Below are 10,118 nucleotides of genomic sequence, written 5' to 3'. Positions count from 1 at the left end.
GCTGCCCAATATGCTCGAGTTTATGTGGATGAGATAGTGCGACTACATGGTATTCCCATTTCTATAGTATCTGACAGAGGAGCTCAGTTTACTAGTAGGTTTTGGGGAAAGTTGCAAGAAGCATTGGGCACTAAGTTGGATTTCAGCACAGCTTTCCACCCTCAGACTGATGGACAATCTGAACGGACCATACAGACATTGGAGGATATGTTGAGGGCTTGTGTGATAGACCTTGGTGTCAGGTGGGAACAATATTTACCCTTAGTGGAATTTGCCTACAACAACAGTTTCCAAACTAGCATCCAAATGGCACCATTTGAGGCCTTATATGGACGAAGATGTAGGTCACCCATTGGATGGCTAGAGGTGGGAGAAAGGAAACTTTTGGGGCCTGAATTGGTGCAGGATGCAACCGAGAAAATACACATGATCCGTCAAAGGATGTTAACAGCACAAAGTAGACAGAAATCATATGCTGATAACCGACGGAGAGACTTGGAGTTCCAAGTAGGAGATCATGTATTTTTGAAAGTTTCGCCAACTAAAGGGATAATGAGGTTTGGCAAGAAAGGGAAGTTAAGTCCTCGGTATATAGGGCCATTCGAGATCTTAGAAAAGGTTGGAGCGGTGGCTTATCGTTTGGCATTACCACCAGACCTCTCTAATATTCATCCCGTGTTTCATGTATCCATGCTTAGGAAGTACAACCCAGATCCATCACATGTAATACGGTATGAAACAATTCAGTTGCAAGATGATCTAACCTATGAGGAACAACCGGTAGCTATCCTTGATAGGCAAGTTAAAAAGCTCCGTTCAAAGGATGTAGCCTCAGTGAAAGTGTTGTGGCGGAATCACACTAGCGAGGAGGTAACGTGGGAAGCTGAGGATGAGATGCGGACAAAGCATCCACACCTCTTCGATATGTAAAGGTAAGCCACTCTACATTGAATTTAAATTCGGGGACCGAATTTTTATTAGTGGGGGAGAATGTGAGACCCTGTCAAGCTCGATTAAAAGACGGTATTGTATCGAGTGGTACAATTAAGTTAAATCGAGCCTTGAACTAGTTCAAATAGAAATTCTAAGAGGAATTTGAAAATTTTAAAACCAACAGAATGGTTTAGAATAGTGATTTGGAGTTCAAGGTCCAGTTTGGAGTCCATCAGAAAATTGACCGATTAGGGACAAAACGGTCATTTTACCATTTGATGATAAAATGGAGATTTTTAGCCAAGATTTGATCACATTTGACCAAGAATAGTTATATGAAATATAATTATGATTATTGGAGTATAAAATGATGTTTAGTAGTGAAAAATTTTGATTCTCGGTATTTATAGAGCACAAGGGCAAAATGGTAATTTTGCCACTAGTGGACTAAACAAAAATTTTTTTTTTTAAACAATTTTTGCCCCATTTAGTTAATATTGATCAATATTAGTGTTATTTTAGGTTGAAAAGTAGAAATAATGAGATTCCGGTACATTTCAGAGTATAAGGGCAAAATCGTAATTTTTTTGTCTCGGGGGCAAATCAGTAAAATTTTCGGCCCAGCACTTGTCAAGACCAAGGGATTTTAATTGTGGTAGGATTGGATAAATACCAGAATATTTGTGGTGGAAAATTAAGAAGAAAAAGTCAAAAAGTTAAAAATTTGGCCAATAAGCATGTGACACATGGCATGCTTGATTATTTTATTATTTTCTATAGAAATCAGCCCATTAAATCCCCAATTCCCTCACCATATTCGGCCTAGACATCCAGCAACCAGAAAAAAGGAAGAACAAAAGGAAAAACAAGAAAACCTAGGTGGAAATTCAAAGAAAAAGTGAAGAAATCAAGGAAACAAGCTAGGTAAGTTAAAATTTCTTTAATTCTCCTTGATACCTAGCTTACCCATGCTTTTGTTCTTGATTTCCATGGTTGAATATTGAGTTATCATGATGAATTCAATTCTGAAAAATGGGTATGGAAGAGGAATTGTTGTTGGAATAATTTGATTTTAGACTATGTTAGTGTTTAGGGATAGTTAAGCATGGTTATGAACAAAAACACAAAAGAAATATTCAATTTCTCTAGGGTTCCTTGTTGGCTGAACCATGAGGGCTGAATATCAATGGGGTATTGTTTTTATTTCAAGGAAAATGGCATGGAAAATGATGAAGTAAGGTGAAACGGTTATGTAGAAAAAGATTCGATGCTAGTACACCAAATGACCAAATTTTTTTCTATAAGGAATTGTGAGGGTTCTAATGCTGAATTTGGCTTTATTTAAATGTATGTGGTAAATTAAGGTATTAGAGGAGAAATGAATTAATTTGGAGGTGATTTGGACACAATCGCCGATTAATCGGGTGATCGGTCAAATTTAATCGATACCGTGATTAAGCGGTAATCAGACATATTTTTGCATTACATATCAAGCATTAGTAGTTTAAATTAATTTATATCAATTTAGGGACAATATAGTAAATTCCTCGACTTTGTTATTTGTCAAGGTGGTGAGACGTCCGGAAAAGGCAAAGGAATTACGCCTGAGGACTATTAGTCAGAGTTCACCCAGAATCTGAATTTTCAACACCTGTGAGTGGACTGCCTATCAAAATTGTTTTGGGAATATGACTATTTTGAACAAAGTGTTTGAATGATTTTATGAAATTTTTCATGAAAATGAATGCCTTGGGAACAAGCTTTTAAGAAAAGGTTTATGTTATGAAATGTGGTTATTATGGATTTCTATGTGGCTGCATTATGTTGATATACATATATGCTTGAATATAATGTTGTGTAATTATGTTGACTCGGCTATGTGCGAGTAGGGAGTGTGCATAAGCCGAGGATGACCCGGTTATGTGCGAGTAGGGAGTGCGCATAATCCGGTGATGACCCAGCCATGTGCGAGTAGGGAGTGCGCATGAGCTGGTGATGATGATGATGATGAGCTGGTGATGATGATGATGGGTTGATGAGATGATGATGATGGGTATATACGTATATATATATATACATATGTAAATGTGTGTGATATAGCAAATTGATGGACAATGATTTATGGTTGTAATGTACGTAAAATTTGACACATTATACTTTGAGAATTTTCATGAATGTTAGGTTGATTTTATTAGTTTAGCAGGATGGCTATTGTTGAGTGAGGAAAAATGTTTCTCTTGTTGCTTTGTTTTCACTGCATCGAAATTCATGCTCGCTGTAGCGAAAAACTCTGGGGTTTGGAGGGGTTTTAAATAGGAATGAACTAAATTGCATTGTTTGAAACAAGTGCATCATGATTTTAAATTTTTCCTAATTGTTGCTTGTTCCCTTCCTTGTTCACTCACTGGGTTTATACTCACCATTTTCAAATTCATGTTTTCAGATCACGAGGTAGCCGATAATTAGGACGAGGTGTCCTTGTAGATCTGTGTACATCTTCTGGTAGGTGTCTCGGCATTCGGTAGCTGTATATCCATCCGAGTCACTCCGCTGGAGGTCGAGTATTATTTTGTTATGTATAGATGAACTTAAATGTAAATTTTAAAAGAGTAATGCCAGTACGAGTTGGCAATGTGTATCACTATTTTGACTCAAAGTCATGAAATACGACTTAGTGATAATAAATAGAATCATAAGTAAAATAAATAATAGGCTTGCTTGGATTTAGTGGATTATGTCCATTGGACCCATGCGCCGGTCATGACCCGAAATTTGGGTCGTGACATATTTATAATCTAAAGAATTACGCAAGCAAAGGATAAAGGCAACTTTGGTAAAAATGTGTCAAGATATAAGTTAGTTGAATTAGGATTCATGATTGAATGAAAAAGAGAAGTAGAAAGAATATACATTAAAGATATTGAATTTGGATTGTTGCTAGGAATTGCAAAAATAAAGATAGTGTACTGTGGTGGCGTGTTGGAGGAAATAATGAGTGACCGGCAAGTACAAATAGCTAGATACACCTCCGAATTAATAACGATATAGTATCCCACTATCGTAAGGTGAGTGAACTTGCATTTAAAAGGTTTTGAACAAATGCATATGTGTTGAATGAAATGTTAGAATATTCTTGGTTGACTCTTTTCAAATTTATGAATGGGAACAAGCTTTTCACAAGTGATACTTCTAGGTTTTTAAATGTATAATGTGATGAATTACGTATTTGAAATGCTATGTTGAATTGCCATTTGATTTGTGGCATGTGATGTATTGTTATGCAAAGATTCTGGTTACATGTTGTTATGTGTACCATGCATTCAAATGTAATGTTGAATGACAATTATAACCATGTGTGTACAGTGTGGGAGTGCACATGACGATGCCAGTAGTGTGCGGCGTGGGAGAGCACACGTCAATGATATATGCCATGTGCAGTGTGGGAGAGCACATGATGATGATATATGCCATGTGCGGTGTGGGAAAGCACATGATGATGATATATGCCATGTACGATGTGGGAGAGCACATGATGATGATATATGCCATGTACGGTGTGGGAGTGCACATAAGGATATTAGCTATGTGCTGTGTAAGAGTGCACATGAGCTGAGTTGAGGTTGGCGGGTGTATGTGCAGAGTCATGGTGACTAGCACGGGGATGACCTTGGTGTATGTTTGAATTATCTATATATTTATATATACATAATGTATACGTGAATTTTTACATGCATGTGCAGTTGTCTTGTAGAGTAGAGATTTTTGGAAAATGTAATGTAATTGAATTGTATATTGAAAGTTGATATTCTTAAATGTTTACAAAATGAGTTGAAAAATAGCACAGCATTGAGTTTTGTTTATGATATACAAATTGCATGGTTTCAATACAAGTGCATCGTGTTTTCAAACAAAAAAAAACTTTCGTATCATTTGCTTGTTCCCTTCCTATTTCACTTATTGAGTTTATACTCATTCTTTTTAACTTCATGTTTTAGTTTTCAATATCAAAGGTAGTTGGATCTTAGGTCAAGGTGCTCCCTCTTATTCATCTTTTGGTAGGTTCACTACGACTCTCAATGATAGCACCCACGCCTAGAGTCACTCTACTGGTTGTCAAGGGTCAGTTGTATGTTTATATATGATGGTTTAATGTAAATTGTGAGATTTGTTGTGATCTTTGTATGTACTTGATTTTCACGATTTAACTTTGAAGAGATTGTTATTAGAAATCATGAATCTTAGATCCTGAAGAAAAAGAAGTGATAGATGGACTACTAAACAGGTTTACACAAAGAGGCTTGCTTGAGTTTGGAGGGCTATGCCTATTGGGCCCATGAGCCAGTCATGGCCCGAGATTTGGGCTGTGACAAAGTTGGTATCAGAGCTCTAGGTTTAGTTGAGTCTTAGGAATTCTCGTGTCTGTCAGCGAAGTTGTTGGAGTCCATGTAGAGTCTTGTCCTTGGATTATGGGTGTGCAACACAAGTCAAGGACGGGAGGCTACTTAGGCCCCTAATTCATTAGAAACCTACCTATTCCTATGATGTATAAATGGCTAAGTAATTGATCCTTGGTTGCGTATAGGTTTGGACGTGCGCCTGTTGCATACGCCATGTCTAGGAGCAACAGTAGTCATAATGCCCTTCATAGTACTAGTGAGGGATCATTAGATTCCACTGCTAGGAGCCAATGACGCCTTGATCTAGGAATTCAGGAAAGTGGTCAGTCCAAGATTCCTATTGGATGGATTCCACCGGGATTGGAAATAATGTTTCGCAGTGGGGGAAGCTCGAAAGTAGTGGAAGTCTTGAAAGCGAGGACAACACTAAGATTTGGGAAGGCATAAAAAATTTCTTGCTGGAAAGGTCTGAGGAAAAGATGAAAAAGGCAATTGTAAGAGGAGGTTATCATCTTAGGAAAGTATCCGCTGTCTGAAATTTTCCTCCTAGATGTGGTAGGGGTGCTGCACCTATCAGTAGGGAGGACTGCATAAGAATACAGCAATCTTGGATTAAGGATAATATGGAGAAACCTCAAGAGATGGATAAGGATCCGAAAAAAGATCCGTCAATATGTTCGGATCAAGGCAACGATGATCCTAGTAACACTTAATAGTTTCGTTAAACTTTGTATTACTTTAAGTATGGGTAAATGCGTTGTGAACTAAGTAGTATATGCTATCTATACAAAGGATTTAAGAGTTTGGCTTGTATTTTATGTGACTCAAACAGATTATGAAGTAGTTATTTAAATGAATTGGCGTGTGTCAAAATTTTCACGTATGACAGATGTAGATTAGCACTATAATGATTAAGGAAAGATATTCACCCTAGTGGCAGGGTTGGTCGCCTTAGTCAATTATTGAAGGTTGACTTAGAAAGTCATTAATGATTCAAGCAACTACAAGACTTGATGATAAATATGTTTTGCAGTATTATGAAATGGTTACCAATAAACGTGATGGACTTTTGAGTTGTAACTCTAGTTTTTGACAAGGTATAAAATGCCATTTGAATTGATAATGTTTATCAGAAATTATCATTTATCATGGAATGTGGGCTTGGCATGATTTCGTATACAAAAATAAATAAACAAATAAAGTCCTAGTTTATAGGGCAAGTTGTATCAAAGAAGTTGATTTTTGAGTAAACACATTGAACTTTAGGATAAGAGAGTTCAATGTGTCGTAATTGCATAGGATATCATGAGATAGTGCGGTAAGGCCAACAATCAATCGTAGAAATGTGAAATTGGAAATCTTAATTACAGTTGCAATTTTGAAAAGATGTGGGAGAAATCCATGACATTATAGGTGTTACTTTGAATGGTTAACGTGCTTAATGTCGAGGATTGTAAACTTAAGTATTGAGGGAATTTTAACCCGACGTTCTTGTGGATGAGAAATGTTAAGGGGTATATGCTGGATAATAGAAAAAAAAAGGTATGTAAGTCTTTTAATTGTTTCTTATGAATGTACGATGCGTAGTAAGGATGGAGGCACATGATGCCATGACATTATAAAATGATAATTTGACACAAGTGTAGACCCTTGGAAGTAAAATAAGAAACTTGGAAAAAAATAAATTCTTAATTAATAAGAATTGAGGGATGTCATTACTAAGGGCCAAAATTGTAAATGAAGGATTACAAGGGTGGCATAGCAAATGAGTCAACATAAAGTATTGCTATGAGGATTTACAAATTTTGTCTTGATTTAGTTGAATGAAAATGATTAGTAACAACACAAGGCCAATTATATGGCATACTAGAAACCCATGAAGATAAATTGAAGTATAAATAGATGCGCATGCGTTTGAATATCTTGGTGAGTAAGTGCATGCCTTTTTGGAATGATATGCTCGAGATGTTAAAGAGCAAATAAGTGATTAAGTGTTTCAAGAATGAGTGAACATCCTTGAGAAGGAATTACCAAACATACGCGGCAAGTATAATATGTGGGATTTTGAAACTTGCTAAGGAGCCTAACGGCTAAACCATGGGTTAAGTGATCATATGCGGTGAGACATAAGTCTAAGGTAGGTATCCATAAGGAAATACTCAAGAAGAAATCTACTATGAATCTTATGAAAACAAACATTAAGTTATGTGGTTACAAAAAGGAAGCTGTAAGCTGAAAGTGATATCCGTGTTGACATTGAGAAGTACTTGAGAAGAACCTTGTTTCAAGTCTTACAATATCAAGTACAAATTGTAAATTGGCTAAAGGAGAATGGTGTTATATTAGTATGAAAGAATGGTACAAAACATGATTGAAGGTAACCTTGATAATGAAGTCGGATAATGAAAACCCCCTAATGTATTACGAAAATTAGAATTTGGAATTGCGTGAGGCATGCATAATTCGAATGAGTCTAAGTCTTAAGTGACTCATTAAAATTGAAATGCAATAAGGATATAATATATATATATGTTAGGGGTATGAAAGATAATCAAGAAATAGGGATGACTTTTGGGAATTGTGGTATTGCGTAAGATGCAATGATCAAGTAAAGATGAATCTTTGAAGGATCAATGAGATTATAAAGCACATACGCATGATGGATTGCAATTTAATGAAAATGACATTTAGCAAGTGAGATGTGATTAATGACATTGTAATGCAAGGATATATATAGTACAATGAGACTTAACCATAGAACTGGAAATGATAAGAAAGAAGTATAAGCATGAAAAGGATGTAAAGCTATGCATAGGCATAATGAGAATTCGTATGGATTATGTAAGGAATAACTTATGGTAAGACGCAAGGGAATGATAATTTAAACATCTAAAGAGGGCAATTTGAAATTAATTGTACCCCGATGTTTGTAGATAAAATATGAGAATATTGACATGAACTATGAGAATTATTGTATTGAATCTGGGTTATGGATGGGAACGAATAAAAGGAAAATTTAGTGTGAAGTCACTTGAACACGAGGATTCCCACACCCAATAAGGAACGTTGACACTTGAATGTGCGTGTACATACGTATGTGTGGAGTTAATGATATGCCCAACTAAAGTAAAGAATTGTTCTTAGTGATTCGAAATTTGAACTCAATATATTTGATGAGTTGTATAGATAATACAATGATAAAAAATCCTATAAAAAATTGAGCTATGTTGATATAAGAAATTTTTGGAGTAACAGTCAAAAAAATGATATCAAGTAAATGTAACCTGTAGCATGATTAAGCCATTCAAGATGGTGAAATATGATTAAGAAGATTTAAGTTGCATAAATACGAGATAAATATGAAGAATGAGGGAATGGTTGAAAGATTCAACTCCCCATAATGTTGAAAATATGTATGGGAATGAATAAGGCATGTTTATAATGTCACGACTCGGTACTCTCCTCGAGCCTGTGACAACCACTGTGATGTCTCGATAGACATTCATTACCCTGAATGCCAACCGAAACCTTGCAAGGCTTAATATCAGTTTTCGCACCTCCCCTATGAGCAATAATTACTAAATATCATATTTTAAAAGATTATAAGCTATTTCCAAATCAAAAGAATAATAAAAAAATATTTTCTATACCACAAGGGCATTTTGGTCATTTTTTCCAAAAATTTTGAAGCTTGTTGAAAATATAATAAATAGGGGAAAATACACATTTCATAACTAGAAACAAGTTTTTGATGTCTAAAACATTCATTTAGGGTGAAATTGTAGCTAATAGAATAAAATAAAAATATTAAATAAAATATTCTATTTTCTTATAAAATAATATTTATATAACTCTGCGTAAATAATTTTTATAGCGTAAAAGCAAAATAAATCCATACATATAGTAACACAAATAACCAAAGTATGTAATTTAATTTACAATGACGTGTGGGCCCTCGAAAGACTAAAGGTAACAAAGGCTGTGGACCTATAATTTCTGAGGAGGCAAGTCCAATAATAACCCTCGACGTAATCAGCTATTTACGGACTGTCCTGAACCTGGAATTAGTGGAAAGGAGGGTGGTGAGTTTATGTAAACTCAGTGAGTAAACAAATATCATCTAAAATATCTAAAGTCGAGTAAATGGAGACAACTTAAAATAGTTCATTGTACTATGATTCATAACGTTTCAAACTCATTTCAACTAAATAAAATAATTTCATTTCACTCAAATAATCAACATGGCCTATGAATTTCTTAAAAATTTGGCTCGGGCCAAAACTCATTCTTGGGGATACCTTGGCCGAGGCATCCAACTGAATCCGCCAAGGCTGTTAAAGAAAAGTTCATATACGCATAAAACACATTTTTACATTTAAAAGCATTGTCGTTCCTTGGCGTTGGCTGAGTTCACCCTCACATGGTGGTTTAGCGTGTAGTGAACTTTAAAGCTTTACCTCAGAAGATACCCTCCAGGCCTCTCGTACCAAGGTAAAATATAATCGAGTTTACCGTGCCCATCTCTAATAGGCTGGTCCATGGAAACCCGCCCACTGCAATGACTAATCAATATCCCATCAAATCAATAAAAGTTTCGACAGCATGACATGGTAATTATATTACTACCCAGCCTGTTAAGACAAAACAAATAGTTCATACAATTTTAACACAATTTCCAATTTAGCCATTCATGCCAATATCACTATAAGGCATTCAATTCAAACCATAAATTTACAACACAATCAAACAGTCTCCAATTACTCAATTTCTAAAATCATCATTCAATTT

General features: G+C 35.6%; 1 long non-coding RNA gene across 1 annotated transcript; it reads left to right on the top strand.

The window, feature by feature from the left end:
• The first annotated feature begins 1,765 nt into the window (after nucleotides 1-1,765).
• LOC148764622 (uncharacterized) lies at nucleotides 1,766-3,518 on the top strand. Its single transcript, XR_016024247.1, has 3 exons — nucleotides 1,766-1,857; nucleotides 2,502-2,586; nucleotides 3,377-3,518. It is a non-coding gene; the product is annotated as an uncharacterized LOC148764622 (long non-coding RNA).
• Nucleotides 3,519-10,118: the final 6,600 nt, after the last annotated feature.

Source organism: Theobroma cacao, chromosome 1 (genome assembly GCF_053813885.1).
Source record: "Theobroma cacao isolate CCN51 chromosome 1, ASM5381388v1, whole genome shotgun sequence".
NCBI classification, from domain to species: Eukaryota; Viridiplantae; Streptophyta; class Magnoliopsida; order Malvales; family Malvaceae; genus Theobroma; species Theobroma cacao.
This window is presented reverse-complemented; position numbering and strand designations above follow the sequence as displayed.